At 43.3% G+C, this 20,555-nt stretch overlaps 1 long non-coding RNA gene across 1 annotated transcript in view; it reads right to left on the bottom strand.

The window, feature by feature from the left end:
• Window positions 1–368: 368 nt before the first annotated feature.
• Window positions 369–20,555, bottom strand: part of LOC142825737 (uncharacterized) — a 59,021-nt gene continuing 38,834 nt past the window's right edge. The window contains exons 2-4 of the long non-coding RNA XR_012900087.1: window positions 12,758–12,833; window positions 7,755–7,848; window positions 369–1,085 (exon numbers count right to left, since the gene is read on the bottom strand). This is a non-coding gene — a long non-coding RNA (uncharacterized LOC142825737). The remainder of the gene's footprint in view (window positions 1,086–7,754; window positions 7,849–12,757; window positions 12,834–20,555) is intronic.

Genomic DNA, 20,555 nt, shown 5'->3' with positions numbered 1-20,555 from the left:
GCTCCTGCCTACCATCCTCCTGCCCCCCCATGCCCATATCCACTCTGCCTGCTCCCCATGCAATGCCTCTGCTTCTTCCTCAAGCAATGCCCATGCTCCCTCCCCAAGTGATGCCTATGTCCGTGCCCCCTGACACCCCTGACCCTGCTCCAGCCCCCTCTCCTGCCCACGCTCCTGTGGTCCCCGGACCCACCCAACCCCAACTCTGACGAGGTCCCTGCACCTGAGGTGGCACATCTAGCCACCCCCCATGTCACTCCAAGCTCCTCTTCCCTCCAGGTTATGAGCCCCCCTACCCCTGCTCACCTTTTTTTAATGTAAGATAAATACAGACTTCATTTTGTTGGAAACCAAACAGGTGTTTTTAATGAGAGGTCATGGAAGGGGTAAAGGGAGGGTTTGTGTTGGGAAAGGGATGGGGCAGCAAGCTAGAGGCCCCTGTGGGGGGGAACCTGGGGAGAGTTACTGTGGTCCTTGAGAGAACCTATCCCTCAGGACCTCCCAGATGCGCACGCAGGACTGATGGGCCTGGAGGATGACAGCTGTCTTTGGCTGCTCAAAGGCTCGCTCCTCGCGGCCAGCGTCTGCCCCACCTGGGGAAGAAGGCCTTCTCCTTCCTCTCCACAATGTTGTGGAGGACACAACATGCCGCGACCACCTTGGGGATGTTGTGCTCCCCCATGTCGAGGCAGATCAGCAGGCACCTGAGTCATGCCTTGAGGCAGCTGAAGGGGCACTCGACCTCAGGCCCGGTTTAGATGGGCATTAAATTGGTCCCTGCTGGGGTTCAGGTGTCTAGTATAAGGCTTCATAAGCCACGGCATCAGGGGATAAGCCGTGTCTCTCATGATGCACAATGTCATCTACATGTCCCCATCTGCAAAGACCAGGGCCTGAAGCACCATCAAGAAGTAGCCATTCCTATTAATATATTAGGCTGCTCGATACTCCGGTGCGCGGATTGGGATGTGGGTCCCATCTATGGCTCCAGCGCAGTTTGGGAACCTCAGGGCAACAAGTCTGGCCACGATCGAGTCCAGGCGGATGACCCTCTGCAGCAGGATGGAGTTGATGGCCCTCACAACCTGCAGAGACAAACAAACACACAAAACAAACAGAATGAGGGAGGGAGTGCCTAAACCCATGGGAGGTGCCTGCCCCCTCTCCTCTGATGAACCAGAGGTTCGAAGATTGTCTAGGGGTAGCTTTTTGTGGCAAGGGACTGGGGCTGCGAAGGAGGAAAGCCCGAGACTTAAATGCACTTAACCAATTACAAACTTTATTAACTACAATTTGATTATATTAAATCACTGTCTCTGACTCGTCTTAGACAGCGCAGCATGCAACAAAAGAATATAACAAACAAAACCAATACAGCAATAATAAAAACTCCTCCCGTAGCCAATCCTTCTATGGTTATCTTTGAACAGCTGGTGGAGTTAGTCATTAATCTACATATACTTAACAACCTCTAAATATGAAATGGTTAATACAATATAGTAAGCAATACTCACAAGCCCAGTAACAATTACAATGCACAGACACAAAATAACGAGTAGCATGCTCCAGATTCGCACAACCTTTCGTGATTCGGTGGGTGGGAGGTGGCCTTGGGTGATCAACCCCTCAGCCAGGCTGGACGATACGTGCCTTCTGTCTTGATACTTTATTGATACCGAGCTTAGGGCGCAGGGTGCTTTATACTATAATTTTGACATCCGGTACCATATTAGGGTTATTTGATATCCGGTACCATATTAGGGTTATTTGATATCCGGTACCGTATTAGGGTTCCTTCCTTGTGATATGACGTCTGCCTTAGGGCATTGTGGTCAGTGCCTGATGCAGACATGACTGGCACACGTGAAAGCTAGCTATGGTTTTGCTTCCCTGCTCCAGGTGCTTGTTAACTGATGTGTACGACAGCTCATTTCTCTTATTCCTATCTTGTCCTGTTTTTTTAGTGCTCATTAACTTAGTGTACGGGACAGCTTGTGTCCCTGCTTCTATCTTTTTGGCCCGGGTGCTTGCCAAGTTAAGTTCCGTTTACTGAGAACTTTTCTGAGCACCCGAGGGACTTCAAGCTCTGTCTCTGGATCTGCCTCAGCGGCCTGTGTTTTCCCTGTGAGGGGCTTTAGTGTGGCAGTATGGGCAATACGCGCGAGGCCGTGGTCAAAAGGACCTGCTACACAACATCCTCTACTTTCCTCCCCCAAACACCCCAGGAGCCACCCCCTATGAGGCCACCCCCCCAGCAGCAGGGTGTGAAGGTGGGATGGCATATCCCCCAGGGGATGAGCTTCCCCTCCACCCCCACAGAGCCAACCCCCCTTTCCTTAGGGTCCTCCTTTCTAAGATTCTCTCCCCTCCCCCCCCCCCCCAGGGACTGTAGCCCCAGAGGAGGGCCCCAATGGTTGACTTCCTCATATCAAATTGGTTGATCACCGACCAATAGTTGTCTGGGATGGTGAACTTCCAGAGGGCAAAAGAAGTCTGCAGTCTAGACGTAGCCTCATAGTAATGAATGAGCCATTCCCAATCTCCATTCAGCCATTCTGATGGTATCACATTTGTGTATTACAGCCTGGTTTTAAAGATCTTTTGCTTGAGGGTGGCAACTTTCAAGTCTGTAACTGTGTGTCCAGGGAGGTTAAAGTTTTCTCCCACTGGATTTTGTATGTTACCATTCTTGATTTCTGATTTGTGTCAATCTATTTATTTATCTGTGCAACAGAATTTTGAAGACTTTTATACTTCCTGTCAACTCTTCTAAGTTTAGCCATTGGTTATTAACACTCCCCCAAAAAGACAGAGAACATATTTTTTTGCAGTGAGAGTGTTTGCTCATATTTTGCAAAACAATCCACAAGGGGACCAAAAAGGAGTTGGCAACATTTCAGTCCAAAAGATGAAAGTTTCAAAATTATGGGTCAGATTTTGAACCCACTGAGGTCAACGGAAAGACTCACTCTCACTTCCATGAACTTTAGCTCAAGTCTTGTGACTCCAATTCAGCAAAGCACTTAAGCATGCACTCCAAGTCCAGCATGCCCATGAGTGCTTTTCTGGATAGGGATGGTTTGGTGGATCTAAATAAGCATCTGAAATTGGGACGATCTATTTATTCTACATATAAGCCCCCATCATTGTAATACCCAAGCAACTACTTATCTAAATGCCTAGAACTATAACCTTAACTGTAGCAGCTACTGTCTGCACCTATTGTAAGAGTAAAACATATTGACCCACACGAGATGGGTTATGTAATAGATTCAAAATGCTGATGTAAGTTTACAATGTTTACAGCATTAACTTACAGCTTTTATAAATATTGTTAAACTTGATGCTCTCTCATCTATAGTTGTGATTCTGTACAGAAAAGCTACCTATTGGTTTATTTACAACTAAAGAAAATATAACAATTGTGCTCAAGAATGAATAGCAAGAGCAACTAACAATCGAGTTACAGTTCAATAACAAAAGTTCTTGGTGTAACGGAAGTGAAACAAAGTTCAGAAGGTCTGACTTTCTTTGTTAGTCAGCCTTATGAGAAAATGCAGATGTGAGAAACTCAGCAAGTTACATTCCCCAAGAAAGATTCCTTCAAGACTAAATCAATCACTAGGCCTCAAGACTCTATTGAGTTTCCCAGGTGCATTTTTCCATTGTGTCATTTAGCTAAACCAAAGAGCAGGTAATTGGCCGAAAGGAAAGAGCTCTGTTAAAATATGTTCACAAGAGCCAGACAGATGGATTTCTTCCTTTGCAAATGTACCATCTTTGTGACACTGGAGGATTGTTCACTATCTCATTAAAAAGGAACTCTTTGTTCTTGCTTTATTACATGTTCCTTACTTTATTGATAAGTCAGCAGTATCCTGAGGAACAAGAGAAAAATGTATTTCGAAATACACTGGGGAACCACTGGTGTAACTTTCAACTCTAAATAATCTCTTCTGCTCTATGAAGAAGCCATCGAGGGAAGGACTAGACTCTGCTATTCTCTGACATTTGAGGATATTTTTCCTGTGTGGCTACAGAAAGAGGCAGCAAGAAATGATCAGGAATGAAAAAAAAAAACGGTTTCTTTTCTAGCTGTTGGCCATGCATCCAGAGCCCCTGAGTATAACCTGCTGGTTACCAAGTGCTCTCCATTCCCATTAGCATTAGGTGGAGTTTAGATGGGATCAGTCCAGAGTTTATTCTTCCCCTGGAAGTAAATCTGCTATGATCCCTTTTAAGTTAGACCTGGCATTGTCTCTGGGAAGAGAACAAACATTTAACTTAGGAAAACTTCTGTGCTTTCATGAAAATACCTGATTTTTTGTGTGATAAATGTACATTGGGAGAATGTGAAATTTCATGTGTCACTAAACATGACATAAAATAAGCATGGCTGAAAATATTTCTCTTACGATTGTGAGATATAAAGGGCTCTTCTCTGCAGAGAATAAGGCTTGATGAAGACAGCAAACTTTTACAATGAAATCCAAATTCATTCAATTACAAATCTGAGTAGTTTGCCAAGAAAAATGAGTTTAGTTTTGAGTGAACTTCGGCTGAATCTCAGGGAACTGGAATTATGCCCTGGAACCAAAGTACTCTACAATTTTTGTGCTGAATCAGAAGAAATTATTGTATGGGCAATTTCTTGATATTTTCCATTAGAACCCACAGGTTGCAATATAATTCAAGGGGCAGCATTTAATCATATACAAAATGAAACAAAAAAAGTTGTTCACGCTGCTGAATTTCACACAGCTAAGTTCATAAGGCACGTTAACTTCATTTCTTGAAAGATCACTATCTTTTCTTTAAGGTGTTTTTCTATAGCTAAAGACCGGCCTACAAAAGAAAACTGTGCCCATAAAATCTAAGGTGTGATTTTATACATAGTTAACCTGATGCAAAAGGCTGTGTGGATACTCTTATTTTGGTTTAACAGCATCTTATTTTGTGTTATATTAAACTGATTAGGAATTGATATAAGCTAAACTAAAGTAAGCAAGTTTTGTACCAGAATAAGTGTGGCTACACATACATTTTGTACCAGTGTAACTATATCTTTTATAAAGTAATTTCAAGTTGTATTGGTACAACTTTCTTCAGTAGACAAGGCCTCAGAAACAGCTGTGGGGAAGTAAGGAAAAATGAAGGAAATAAACAGGAGTGTGGAACTCTGTGTATCCATATTTAATCTCTCATACCAATGAATGTATACTAGTGTTGGGGTGGAGAGGCCTAGGATGTGTATTAACCTCTCTTTAACAGTATGCATCCCTCTGCTCCCTCCCCCTTTCATCTGAAGAATGGGTAGAAACAGGCCTATTCCTACTGCTAGTTGTATTCAACATCCTGGATAGATATAGGAGCTTATATACGTTGTTTAGCCTTTTGGCAGATTTATCTTCTCACAGCCAATCAGACACAACATTTGTAAAGATGTGCTGTCATTGTCAGGCTTCTGAATAAGGGAGCTGTAGGGAGAGTCCACATGCAACAGCTTCTGATGCTTTCCATTTTTACGGACATCTCCCCTGAATGTGGGGATCCTGGTACCATTCTCTCTCCCACAGGATCTCTTTCTCTCATTCTGAGAAAGGAAACCTGAATGTTTCCCGGTGAGATTCCCAGAGCATGTGCTGACTGGGTATGTATGTCAATCTGTGTGGTGGAAAGGGTCAATAGAACAACTGAAAAGAAGAACTACGCATCAGGAAGCATGAGGGACCTGAACAGAAAACAAGAGCCTTTTGGTTTCCTGTGTTTGAGGTATGGCAGTACTTCATTAGTACTTAAATCAGAGGAAGCATATGTCAGGGGGAACTACATAGTTTTTTTAAAGTTTGCAAAGTCTTTCTTTTTATTTGTTTATGTATGCAGTGCTGTTGAAGTTGTGTTGGTCCCAAGATGCTAGAGAGACGTGATGTGTGAGGTAATATCTTTTATTGGACTAACTTCTGTGGCTAAGAGAAACTGAAGAAGAGCTCTGTGTAAGCTTGTCTCTCTCAACAAGAGATTGGTCCAATAAAAGATATTACCTCACGCAGCTTGACTCCCTATTTATTTTGAGGCCATATATATTGCAAGAGGGAAATTCAAACGGGAATTGACAGGAGACCGATAAACATTCTAGATGAAAGAAGAAAGCAAGCAGTGTGTTGCTGTATGTAGATCCCCTGTGGGTCTCATTAACGGTCAGAAATTATGCAAAGACATAAGCATTCTCTCGACTGACGCTTTCTCCTGCTGCTGAGAGCATGCAGATTGATGTCATTATTTCTGAAGTGGTTTAGAGCTGCTTTCAGCCATCACTCAGCTGAGCCTTTTAGTGGCAGTAAGAGCTGCTGTTCTACATTTTAGTTATGCTGCCTGTGCTGTGGCAGTGGCCACTTTAATATTCAAAAATGTACCCTGTGGACCTGTTTACCCCAAGGAAATAAGCTAAAAACTACTCAACCTTTGGGCAACTGATGGGGCGGGGGAGAGGGGAAAAAGGGGACAGGGGCTCAATAATTCAAAAGGGCCCAGGGATCCCGGCTGCTGCTACTGATACTGTGGTTGAGGCAGCAACTGGACCCTGGGCCTTTTAAATAGGATTGGAGCCCCAGTCTGCTGTCTGGCCAGCGCTGAAGGGTGGCAGGGAGGAGGGAGACGGGAGGCTAGTCGCTAGCCATGCCACTTTCACAAGGCACTGCCCCTTCCAAGAGCACAGAGCTGCCTCCCCAACCTTGCCCAGGGGCTTGGCAATTCTATTGCCCCCCCCCCACCTATCAACTTGGCCTCTATTATAAATTTTAGGAACCCTAGTGTAATGAGGTCTCTGCCTTCAGCAATATGATGTGTGCCCTTGGTCAGAGCAGATCAGAGGGGAAAGTAAGTTGGTGCACCTGGGAGCGGAGCTCCAGCAAGAACTCGACTGGCTGGGGCACTTAGCTGCAGGGGGATGGGCAGCACACTCCTTCCCCTGCTCCTGGGGTTTCCAACTGGCTGTGGCACTCAGCAGCAGGCAGCCAGGCAGGTTAAAGGGGCTATGGCACCTCCCCTACCCATCTGGGAGTGCCCTTAGCCCTCTCTCCCCCAGCCGCCATTTGGGGGGCGGGAGGCTGCAGCCACATATACCCATCCCTGTGTGTTGCTTTTCTTCTCCTTGCAGTTTCCGCTGACTCTCAGGGAGGGAGAAGGGAAAGTGCAGAGCCTGCTGCCTTCCTCCTTTGCTTCTCCCCTTGACAGCCAGGAGCGAGAGGAAGGCAGCAGGTGCTACACTTTCTCTCCTCCCTTCCTGAGAGTCAGAGGAAGCAGGAAGGAGACACAAAGCAACACATAGGGACCGGAATGTGCAACTGCAGTCCCTCCACCTACCAGCATTGCATCCTTGCCCACCCCCTGCACTCACCCCAAATCCCTACCTGAATCCTGCACCCCCACATACCCTCTGCTCTGAGCCCCTCACACTTCCTGCTCTAAGCTCCTCTTCGAACCCCCAACCTTGACTCCTGCTATTCCCCCTATGTATCCATCCTCCTGTCCTGACCCCCCCCCCCCACACTCCACCCCACACTTAATTTTCGTACAGTTATTGTTGTATCGCACCCCCAGGGGGAGGGTATGACATGACAGTTCCTGTAAGAAACTTACGTTACTTTCACCCTTGAAGCAGATACATGATATGGAATATCTGGAAAATTTATGCAAACACTATTTCTCAATGAATTTCTCTACATCGAGCCATACTGTAAATCCACAGTTCTTACCAGTTCATTAGCAGTCCTGTCATTCATAACTTCAATGCATGGTAAGCCACTTCCCATACACATTCCATTGCATGCTGTGGCAGTGCCTCATTTGCTGTAAAGAATTTACAAGCACATTTATAAACATTCTATTCTTCCATTGGCCCGTGCAAGCCCATTACGAAGGAGCACAGAGCATCTCTGATTTGGGTTGCCTAAGAGCACACTGCTTGAACAGTGACAGGTGCACTCTCCGGCTGAGTGTACAAGCTCAGCAATCCATTAGTGTCATAGCTCAGTTCAAGGGCAAATGCCTCACCTTTGCCTTCACAAAGGTTCTGAAGAGCCAAGCCACAATAATACAGAAGGCATTGATGACAGACATCTAAATATGACTGTAAACAACACCAGAAGGATTTCAGTCTGCCAAAAGCACATTCAACAACCCTTCAGCACCAGATGAGAGTGTAATTTAACTTTTTTTTTTTTTTGCCAGGCCGTCTGAGATCAGGACAGATCCCATCTTTAAAAACCTTAGTTCCTGTAGATCACACAATATTCTCCCTTGCTACTAAAAAAAAAAAAACCCCAAACCAACCACAATGGTTATTTAATATTTTATATCTATAAATAGAATTCAGACACAATTTGACCTCTAAAAGAATAAAACAAATCTTGCTTAAACCATGTAAAAATAAATTTTAACTCCTGTTATAACAGACATCAAATCTCCTTCTATCCCTCACTTAAATATAAATATTAAAAGTTTTAAAGTGTTTTTCCACAAATTATCATGGTCTCACTCTCTTTTTTCCCTCACTCAGTCCTGCCTGAAACAAAATACATTTCACCCACTTCCACTATTATGGCAGTGGGTCCTAGGGGACCCATGGGATCTTAGCTCTACTGCAGGGGGAAACCCCATTCTCTCAAAACCAGCAATTACTTCAGGGATATTGTCTGTGCCCATCACCTTTGGGTAAATCATACATCTGATTGCTTCAGGAACCTCTGTAACCATTTTATCCACAGTTGACTTTCCTAGTTTGTGATATGGTTGCCAGCTTCCAGACAGTTATAGATACCTGCTTTTGGACAGCAGGCAGGCACCTTCCAGGCAGGGACTGAGAGGTCAAAATAGTCCATTTGGGGTTTCCCAAAATGGAGTTTTCTTTAAACCCCTTCCAGTGAAAATGTCACAGTTCGGACTTTCATCCTGGTTTGTTAGGAATATTGTTTCAAAATTGCAACAACAAGAAAAGTTGCAGACAAAGATTTGCATTTTCTGGCCCATTTACACACAGTCTTGTAATTACTGTATTAATAACAGAGGCTTTTGTTCCCCTATTAATCTATGAACTCTTAGTCTGAACATTGCATAATCCTGAGATGTCTGGCAGAAGAATTCTCATTACTCTGAAAAAACTCAGTTTATCACTTAAACATTTTAATAGCTGTATAGTTGCACTATAAAATGTCCAACTGTCAAGTTTCTGTTTCTTGGAGGCCTGTTGCTTAATGTCTTTCACTTTGTCTTCCCTCAGAAGTACTTGACATTCAAGTCCTAAAAGCTCCAACATGCATAAATATAAATGAAAGCATTAAAGAGAACAGATAATTTTTAGTCTACGGGTTTTTCTTACTTAATTGAACTGATATATCTAATACTAAATCTATTTAAATGCCCTATAAATATTGAGCACATAATACGAAAAGCACTACATTAACTCTGCTGGAACAGCTAACTTGGCTAGGCCAGTGCTGAAAAGTAACAAAAGAAATGTATTAGAAGGATATGGAAAAATTAAAAATAAAAGTATTGGTCCCTAACAAATCCTGATATATGTATTTGACAGAGCTGTTGAACAGAGCCGGAGCCTTTATTTTGAAATAGGGAAATGATAAACTAAAAATGTATTGTGTTTTTGCTTTGGAAGGCAAATTGTTTGCTTATGTGCTTTTTCCTGTGTGTTGACAAGGCCAATGATACCAGTCCAATATCTGTGTTCTAATTTTGACAAAACATTTTCAAATGCACCTATAATTCTCATAATTTATATTGATTATTGTACCCAGAGATTTACATAGAAAAAGTGGTAGGTACTTCAGAAATACCACAGATGGAAAGGTAAATATCCTTCACTTCTTTAATGATTTCTCACATTTTGCTATACCTTATACCAGTGTCTCAAACTGGTCCATGAACCCACTGTGAGAAAGCTGCTACTGGGCCACTCTGGTTTGTTTACTTACCAGCTTCACAGCCACAGAGCCTCGCAACTCCCATTGGCTGTGGTTTGCCATTTGCAACCAAGGGGTGCTGCGGGAAACAGCGGCCCGGGTCATGCTGCTTCCTGCAGCTCCTTTGGCTGCAAACAGCGAACCACAGCCACTGAGAGCCACAAGACTCCATGACTGTGGAGCTGGCAAGTAAACAAACATGAGCAACTCGGTAGCAGCTTTCTTAGAGTGATTCCGCGAACCACTTTGAGACACACTGTCCTATTCCTATGAGTAGTCTTAACTCCCATGCGTCATTCCAATGACTCAATGAGCATTCCTGTGGAGTCAAGGTTATTCATGACTAAAGGAGTGGTGTGACTGCAGAATAAATAAATTGCCAGCTCTCAACTATTTCATTCTCCCTTTCTATGCTATTGAGAGCAATGGCCAGAGGTTTCTATTCTTCAGCAGATATTTCTCAAGCTCGGCTATCATGCATCCTACAAATAGCAGCAATGGGATCTATGTTTTATGATGGCTCATTCCTGAAAAAGTAAGCATAATATGCTTAGAGGGCAATAGTAGTTCATCTGTCTTCCAAAGATGTTCAATAATAGCACAAAAATGTGAAGTTGAAGACATACTTCCCTCTTTGCAGCCTCCCTAGGTGGTGACCAAAATATATTTGACCTCTAGTGTAGCTCAGGAGAGCTGGAGAGATATATACATCCCATTTATTTCAAGCTAGGTTCTGTTAACTTACATAAAAAAAGACCTGTTTGTAAGTTTGATGAGTCTATTTTAAAAAAAATCTGCTTTAGTTACCATCACTTATGTTCTCAGTTATGCTATTAAAATAGTACCACTAGCCCCAGGAAAAGTCTAGAGAGATAGTTTATCAGTTGGACAGTAAGCCTGCCATGCCCTCACCCACAGTAGCAGCAGCTTCTGTCGTGTGGGTCTGGGCCCAGTTCCCTCCTTCAGCAGGGAGGAAAATGCATATTTTGGAATATGTCAACTTGACACCAGTCCAGTTAATGTGTCAGAAATGCTTAAGACAACACATCTACCATATGCAATAGAAAAGCCTAATTTCTGTAAAAAATATTATAAAAATGTTATCAGGCTGAATTTTCATTACTGCTTTCAAATAACTCATTCCTGAGATGAAAACTGAATCTACAAGGGTCTATTCTTCCCTTGCTGTAGTCCCTATACTCACATCAATGCCAACAGGCGTTGTGTGGCCTATGATAACTTGACTCCATCTTATATTTAACTTCATAATATCAAGCAAACACACATTGTGATACTTCTAACGGCATTAGAGTTTTGGCTAAAGTAGGATGATTTTATCAAGTTTGTACAAAGGACTTTAATCTTTATAGAGGGCATATTTGCAGGATTGGAGTTATAAGTTACAAGCAAACAGCAAGGGAGAATAGGTGGGTGAGGTAGTATCTGTTATTGGAGCTTCAGGAGCACTGTGGAGCTTAAAGCTTGTCATGTTCAACAACAGAAATTGGTACAGTCAAAGATATTGCCTCACCCACCTTCTCTCTTTCATATCCTGGGACTAACATGGCTACAACAACATGACTACAACAACACTCTCTATGAGGGCACATAGACAGAAGCTGATATAGAAATAATAAATCACAGATAGACTTACTTTTGTCTATGGGGTGTATAAATGGCCAATGCTAATCTGTTTTACTCTGTATTTTGATGTTCATTGCAGATGTTTACGTGAAGCCACCAGTTTGATCTTTGGCAGGTAAAAACCCTGTCCCTCTTTCTCTGTGTGCTTCTAACTGTTCCTGGGGCAGCATTAGCATTGCCTAGGGACAACTTAAACTACTGGGCTACGTCTAGACTGGCATGATTTTCCGGAAATGCCTTTAACGGGAAAGTTTTCAATTAAAAGCATTTTTGGAAAAAAGTGTCTAGATTGGCACGGATGCTTTCCGCAAAAGCACTTTTTGCAGAAAAGCGTCCGTGGCCAATCTAGATGCGCTTTTGCGCAAAAAAGCCCCAATCGCCATTTTTGCGATCAGGGCTTTTTTGCGCAAAACAAATCTGAGCTGTCTACACTGGCCCTTTTGCTCAAAAGCTTTGTACAAAAGGGACTTTTGCCCGAACGGGAGCAGCATAGTATTTCCGCAAGGAGCGCTGATTTCTTACAGTAGGAAGTCAGTGCTTTTGCGGAAATTCAAGCGGCCAGTGTAGACAGCTGGCAAGTTTCTCCGGAAAAGTGGCTGATTTTCCGGAAAAACTGGCCAGTCTAGACACAGCCCCAGAGAACAACAAACTGCTGCTTCCAGTTTCAGATGAGAGGAAACGCATTTGTTCCATTGTCTGAAATGGCAAAACTCTGTGAGACTGTGCTGAGCTTCTTTTAATCTCACCAGGAGATTGTCTGTGTGTGCAGGGAGCAGAGGTAGGGGGAGGAAGGTCTTTTAAAGCCAATATCAATAATGATGGCCTGTAATGTCTGTGCCAAAGCAATCATAGAGGGAAAAGACAAGAGCATAGAACACTCTGGAGTGGAATAGGATGATATCCAGTGTGCTGTGACTCTCGTGCAGTGCTTCGTATGTGCCACATCTTTTTGTTGTACCCAGTGGTAGGGCATCACTCAGTTTGGTGGAGCTGGGTGTGGTGGTTCATCAGCAAAAGGGCAGTAGTATTCAGTAGGTTTTTTTAGCCAGGGCAAATCTTTGTGTGAATCAAAGCTAGTTGTGATATGCAATACATAAATAAATAAAATCTCTCCAAAGTGGGGTGCATTCAAAACTCACATCTCCTTTCCCACAAACATTTTCTCCTCCTGTCTCGATCTCCAGCTGCCCTTCTTAAATCCTTTCTCCTGAGCACCTATGGAAAGAAAAAGAAAAGGGAAACGTCTTCTATAGTGAGAACCAAGTATTGGCCTGGAACCCAATCATAGGTCAGCAAAAGAAGTTTCCTATTAGGAAAATAGCATATGTAGGTTAGAACCCAGGTTAATGGAACCCTTCTAATGCAAGGAGTATGGCATTACATATATGTGAGCTAAGGTCAGTGGAAGATTAATGAACTAAATTGGTATCTATCTACCTATCTATGTAGATACAGAGATCAAGAGCAGGGAGAAGCACAGATGGAAGAATCTCATGAGAATAGCACTGCAAGATTTCTGGCAATGAAAAAATCAACACTGGAAATTCTCTCCCTTGGACACAGACACATTCACTCACACTTCTAGAGCCGCACAAACTAGGCCATCAGTTCAATGGATTTGTTTTAGTATTGCAAAATCAAGGAGAGTAGTGTACATGAGTTTCAGTCTTGTATAACTATTACTGGCTCTCATAAATTTTAAAATGACTGCTTATCTGGTAAACATTTAATTTGATTTGTGTGATCATGTTGGGTGGTTCTACTTGAATCTGCAATATCAGATATAGAGAACAAAGGCAGGTAGCCACTGCTTTCAAGTTGAGTGAGGCAAAAAGACTGAGGGAGCATGTTCCACAGAACTTTATAGTGGCCTTGATAAATAGACATGGTCCACCTTCTTGCTTACTGGTAGCTGGAGACATTCTCCTACCTGTCAGGATTTTTCCCTCAGACAAATAAAGAAGAGAGAGGGCATGACAACTAAATGATAGTTTCAGCTAATTTGTTTTATAGCATTGATAGCTCAGAGTACACCAGCAACAGAGTGCGTGTGGGATGTGATGACAGCAGAAAGTGAAATTTGAGGACATCCAGAAAGCAGTTAGGAAAAGAAATGCTCTTCTATTATCCTTACAGTGGTTCCAAAAGAGGAACAATCACATGGAAAGGTTGACTGAAACTGATACTAGAGGAAAATTGACAGACAGGGGGATGAGGCTCTGGAACAGCCTTCCAATTGGAGTAGAGAGGACGAACACCCCAACTCATTTTGAAATAGAGCTTGATACAATTATAAACAGGTTATTTGATGGGGAAGCCTGCAAATAGAAAGGACATCCCGTCCAGCCCTATTTCTAATATTGTATTCCATTCACATATACCACCACAGAAGTGTCTTGAAATTTATATTGTAGTGAGTTTTATTTAGAGGTGTGCTGGGTGAAATCCTCTGACTAACCCTGCGAAAGCAGAATTGGACCAGATGGACCCAACTAGCTAATTAGGCTGCACACAGGGCAGCTTTTGGCTGAAGGCAGCTAATTAGGGACAGGCACTCCCGTCCAGAGACAGGTGGGGCCTAAAAAGGCAGGTAGAGGCTCACTCAATTGCTACTGAGAAAAGTCAGTTGCTCTCCAAGAAGAGGCTTCCTGAAGCTGATAAACCTTGAGGCAGAAGAGGACTTGGGGAGGAGAAAGCAGTGTGGGGAAGGAGTAGAGAGATGTTCAGAGTTGCTGAGCTGAATGCCCCTGGGCTGGGACCTGGAGTAGAGGTAGGCCTGGGTCCCCCTACCAGCTACTGAGGAAGTGGCACTGAATGGGAAGATTGCATAGGACAGAGGATTGATTGAACCTGGGAAGAGGAAATTCTGAAGGCCATTATTCCAAAATAAAATGTGAGTGTCTAGACAGCAATTCTGTTACTTTGAAATAATACATGGCTTATTCTGACTTTCGTAAACCTCATTCCACGAAGAATAATGCCTATTCTGAAATAGCTGTTTTGGAATAGTAGTAGCATGGAGGCTCCACTGCTGCTATTTTGAAATAGCTCCTCCCCAGGGCCATTCAAACTAATTACTCCCCAGTGCCTCCTGGGCCTCTAAATCAAGGTAGCATGCCCCCATTAGGGAAGCCTGCCTCTGACTAATTTTGAGGCTTCTCTGTAGTGTAGATGTGCTATTTTGAAATGAGCTGTTTTAGAGTATTTCTTCTGGAATAGCATATTTCGAAATAAGTGTGCAGTGCAGACGTACCCTGAGTGACCTAGCTGGAGGGTTAAGTCACAAAGAGGCCACTCTGGCTCCTGGAGCAAGAGGAGCTGCTGACCAGAGTGCTAGTATGCAAGCCATCGATGGGTTACTGGCTCTGAATTGATTCACAGGGTGACCAGGAGGTGGTGCCATGCTGGTGGTAAGTGATCTGTGGGAGCATATCGGTGGGAGTGGCTCACTCCAGGACCACGGATTTCCTTCTTTTTGTCACTTCTTCACAAACTCCTCACTGGTAAAATCTAAAGATTCTTTCAGGTCCCTTACCAAACAGCTTGTCATGAGGTAATGAAGCAGACTTTGGAGGACTCTCCTTAGTCTAGACTGGAAATTGAATTGTGTTGGCTTCTGGGAAACAAGGGAGAAAATAATCTGGAAAATTTCCAGTCAGACTCCAACCAATGTTCAAGATAAATACTAAAACATGTTAGTGACACCCTAGTCAGATCTGATGCCCGAGAGGCTGTTGTGGCAGTGGTAAACACATAGGCATATAATAAAGAAATAAGAATTACAGTACTGTCTCCCAACCAACTTCTGCATAGTAAAAAGGAATTGAGTTTCTATGTTATTTAAACTAAGATGAGATTGAGCATTTATCACTTCAAAGGGAAATATAGTCCAGTCAATCAGTTTTGGTTTGCCTCAACATTCTACATTTCGCGCCAAAAAACCCCAAAAGGCTGCATCTAGCCTGGCAAGTTTTGCCACAAAAGCAGCTGCTTTTGCGGAAAAACTTGCCAGCTGTCTACACTGGCCACTTGAATTTGCACAAGAACACTGACGATCTCATGTAAGATTGTCAGTGTTCTTGCGCAAATACTATGCTGCTTCCGCTCGGGGAAAAAGCCCTTTTCCAGAAATGCTTTTGCGCAAGACGGCCAGTGTAGACAGATTAAAAACTGTTTTGCGCAAAAAAGCCCCGATGGCAAAAATGGCGATCGGGGCTTTCTTGCACAAAACCGCGTCTAGATTGGCAAGGATGCTTTTCCGCAAAAAGTGCTTTTGCGCAAAAGCATCCGTGCCAATCTAGACGCTCTTTTCCACAAATGCTTTTAACGAAAAAGCTTTTCCGTTAAAAGCATTTGCGGAAAATCATGCCAGTCTAGACGTAGCCAAAAAGTATAGCAGTAGGCTACAGTGATGTGGCATTCTCCAACAAAATACAACATCAGAAAAGACATCAACGGCTTAAAAAAAAAGTATGGAGGGAACTAATAAACCAGGAATAGAGTGAAGCGTCACATTTTATGAATTTAATCAGAGTATACAGTTGTACATACTCCCCAACAGTTTCATATTCAAATTCAGGTTATTATTTGATCTCTGACTAGTTGGAGGCAGTCCCCGGGTTACGTACAAGATAGGGACTGTAGGTTTGTTCTTAAGTTGAATCTGTATGTAAGTCGGAACTGGCGTCCAGATTCAGCCGCTGCTGAAACTGACCGCCAGTTCTGACTTACATACAGATTCAACTTAAGAACCCCGGAGCTCGCAGGTAGCAATCCGCTACCTCGACCTCTGGGGCAAGAAAGCCCCATTCATAAGTCGGATCCGCGTAAGTCGGGGACTGCCTGTATTCTTACTGTGTTACTACAAAAATTAAATACCCTGCAATAGGTTTCAATATCCCGTTATATTATACAACTGAATGTCTCTGTGTGTAGGAAATATTACCATTTTCCCCAGGTGAACGTGGAATTGTTTGTCACTCCAGGATAAACCCTTTGTGCCAATTTTCATTGTGAAGTGCATATTTGTGGCAATGTTAAACCTGCAAGAAATGAGATCTATAATAGCTGTTGCTTTTATGGTGTGGTGACATTTTATTAAATAAAAAACAGACTTGCTAATGTTTGTGGGGATAGCAATTTGCCATTTTAGCAATTCCTTTAACAGTGGCGGACAAAATATCTATCTTCAGCAAGCCATGTGAACTTTAACCTTACAAATATTATACTTAAGTATTGTATTACATTTCTACTCAGATTATTGAAGCAGTATTTCAGTATGATGTTTGGTTGTGCATATTTCTGCTCTGCATGAGGCCTATCGTTAAATTTAAAACTATTTTATTAAATAGTTCTATAGCTAATACAGCAGAATGTGTGCCACCTGCCATTTAACAAGGAGCCTGGGCTTGTTACTTTCTAGCTAAACTGTGGGCAGCATGTTTAAATGTTTAAGTACTTGAACATATAGCATGCACATGAGTTTGATTTAAACATGATGGTAGGTTGGCATAGAACACACAGTTCTTGCCAACATTCCTATGTGTAAGGCACAGTACAGAGATGTTTAAATGTTGATTTGTAAAAATATTTGTGCTTATATCAGCAGCTGTATCTAGGGGTGCTGGAACAACTTGCATAGTGGGGGTGTTGGAAGCCAAGGAGCCAAACTGTAAACCTTTTACATGATAGAAGACACTTCAAACCAGGGTGCTACCCTCCCCCAGTTCAGCACCCATGACTACAACTTAAATCATAATTAGCTTGATCCAAACCAACTTAAGTCAGTGGGGGTCTTTTCACTGACCAAAGCGGGCTGTGGAACAGGATATCCTGGGCCCTATAGCTCTGCAAAAGCATAAAAAAAACCCCTCAATATGGTTGAGAGCCTGACAGTAAAACAGTTAAACTGAAATAGAACAGCAAGATGTGATCCGTATGAGCCACTCTAACCAAAGGGAGGCATTTGTCCTAGGAGTGACACTGAGACGTGTGTTCTGCAGAGACCGCTGTCTTGAGTCCATACTGGAAACAGCAGAACGTTTAAAAATAGGGGAAAGCCTTTTTGGCTTTGCCTTTTCTCTCTTCCCCTGCCTCTGTCACCTTGTTTTTGTCAGGCAGGGAAGGCAATCTTCAGGGGTTCTAGTCTTGGCGTTTCAAAGGAACCTATAGGAGACGGGTGCCCAGCTCTAGTTGGATTTCATCTAATTCTCTTAAGCTACATCTACATTGCAAAAGAAGTCCCATAGCATGCTCACGGGTTTCTACTAAGAAACTGCAGCTGAAATGTTTAGGTTTGGGATGGAGTCCAGGCTCTGAGACCCTGCCATGGGGGAGGATCTTGGAGCCTGAGCATGTATACTGCAATTTTTAGCCTTGCAGCCCAAGCCTGTAAGCTGGCGTCAGTTGAACCAGTGCTCGAGCTTGGTGGTATGCAGAGCTGTCCCAGCCATAGGACAGTTTGGGGCAGCCCTCCCCCTCAGACTCTACACTTTTGGGGGGGCCCGCAGCAGCCACCTCAACCAGCCTATGAACGGGTTGAGTGTGGGCAGCAGCAGGAGTCAACTGCCTTCCCCTCACCACGGTGGCAGGTGCTGGGGGGGCCCAGCAGTCTGCTTCACTCTGCCCCTTTCTGATCTGCTGCACTCTGCTTCTCCATTGAAGTAGAGTGCCCCGCTTCCAGAGTCCTCTGCTTCCCACCACTGAGAAGCAAGGTGCAGTGGGCTGGGATGCAGGGGGTGGGAGAGACCTCTGCTACTGCCCGGCTCTGGTAGTCCAGGCAAGGAGGCAGGAATGGGTGTAGTAGGTTGGAGCTTGGGGAAGGGTGGAGGAGAGCCTGGTGGCATGAGCATTAGGGTCTCTTCACAATCCCTGAATTTCCAAGTGAAAGCCTGAATAATTAGGGTTTGCTAGCCTATGAGAGACCAGTTACTTCCCTGGATTTCAGAGGAGGGTGTAGGCCAGAAGCAAAGGATGATGGAAAAGCTTTTTTTTTTTAACCTCTCTCCCCTAAATATCACACTTATAAAATGAAATATCTTCCATTTGGAATAATCAAAACATCTCGGAAAAGTTACAAAGGACTCTAAGTCATGCTGTTTTGTTGGCACTGCCACTGAGGCATAAGTACTTGCTAAATCTTACAAATAAAGCTCTACATCTTGAAATAGTGGCAGGGTGGCTTGGTACATGGAAAAGAATTTGGAATAAAACATTTACTGTGAGAACTCGTGTCCAGAAAGACAATGGCAAAGCCATTAAAGGGTTATGAATCCCATAAGTAACACAGAAGGAAACAGTACTCTTTGTCACTAGTATTAAAAAAAAAAAAAAAAAGCTGTTTACATACCTGAAAGCCAAACCAGGCTTGTATTTTTCCACAAGCCCCCAAATCATCCTTTTTACTAGATGCAATAAAATCTGAGATGCTTGCCTTCCTGTCAGATTTGAAAGGCTTGTACATACAATAGGAGGAGAATCAATATGGTAGCCAAGAAGTTCAGTAGCTGAGAGCCTGCCTTAGCCATGCTGTGTTGCTGGTTGGACTTCTATTAATGCAATGCTGACTGGAGCTGCCAGGATCTCTCTTTGACTGGATGTTCTGGCAAAACTGGAAGGCTGGCAAGTCTAGTTTCCAGTGGAATGGAAACACGGCTGTCGACCTAATATGGAAACAAGATAAACTGCAAACAAGACCTGATATGAGCAGGCCAATTGCCTTTAAAAATGTGGGCATACAGCCATGGACAGAATGACTGACAGGTTAACTGCATACCTAGACAGAGATGTACTTGTAGACAATGTGGAAAAGGGTTCAGGAGAGGAAGGAGTATGGCTGATCCACATAGAAAGAGTAGAGATGGAAGTATAAAAAGTATGAGAGAATATATGGTAGTATCTTTGGCTATGACAAATCAGGAAAGAGATCTTGGAGTTATCGTGGATAGTTCCCTGAAAACTTCCACACAGTGTGCAGCGGCGGTCAAAAAGGCAAATAGGATGCTAGGAATTATTAAGAAAGGGATAGAAAATAAGACACAGAATATCTCATTGCCCCTGTATAAAACTATGGTACGCCCACATCTTGAATACTGTGTACAGATGTGGTCTCCTCACCTCAAAAAAAATATTTTGGCCTTGGAAAGGATTCAGAAAAGGGCAACTAAAATGATTAGGGGTTTGGAACGGGTCCCATATGAAGAGAGGTTAAAATGACTGGGACTTTTCAGTTTAGAAAAGAGGAGACTGAGGGGGAATATGATAGAGGTCTATAAAATCATGAGTGGTGTGGAGAGGGCAAATAAAGAAAAGTTATTTATTAGTTCCCATAATAGAAGAACTAGAGGACACCAAATGAAATTAATGGGGAGCAGGTTTAAAACTAATAAAAGAAAGTTCTTCTTCACACAGCGCATAGTCAACCTGTGGAACTCCTTGCCAGAGGAGGCTGTGAAGGCTAGGACTATAATAGAGTTTAAAGAGAAGCTAGATAAATTCATGGAGGTTAGGTCCATAAAAGGCTATTAGCCAGGGGACAGAAATGGTGTCCCTGATCTCTGTTTGTCAGAGGCTGGAGAAGGATGGCAGGAGACAAATCGCTTGATCATTGTCTTCGGTCCACCCTCTCTGGGGCACCTGGTGCTGGCCACTGTTGGTAGACAGGCTACTGGGCTAGATGGACCTTTGGTCTGACCCAGAACGGCCATTCTTATGTTATCTTTCCTAGATATTGAAAAAGCATGTTATTTATGGAGAGAGTGGTTATTTCATAAAATAGCATCCATGGATAAAGGATTCCTTAAGCAAATGCTTAAGGTCCCTTCTGGTCCTATAATTCTAAGATTTTTTGGAATTCAGTGGGGGTGAGGGCAAAAATCTTCATATTCATAGAATTAAAGTACTGAGAGAAGACCTAACAAGACACTAGCATATAGAGCC

Source organism: Pelodiscus sinensis, chromosome 1 (assembly GCF_049634645.1).
Source record: "Pelodiscus sinensis isolate JC-2024 chromosome 1, ASM4963464v1, whole genome shotgun sequence".
In the NCBI taxonomy this organism is placed as follows: Eukaryota; Metazoa; Chordata; order Testudines; family Trionychidae; genus Pelodiscus; species Pelodiscus sinensis.
The sequence above is the reverse complement of the archived record's forward strand: the minus strand, read 5'-3'. Positions and strand labels throughout refer to the sequence as shown.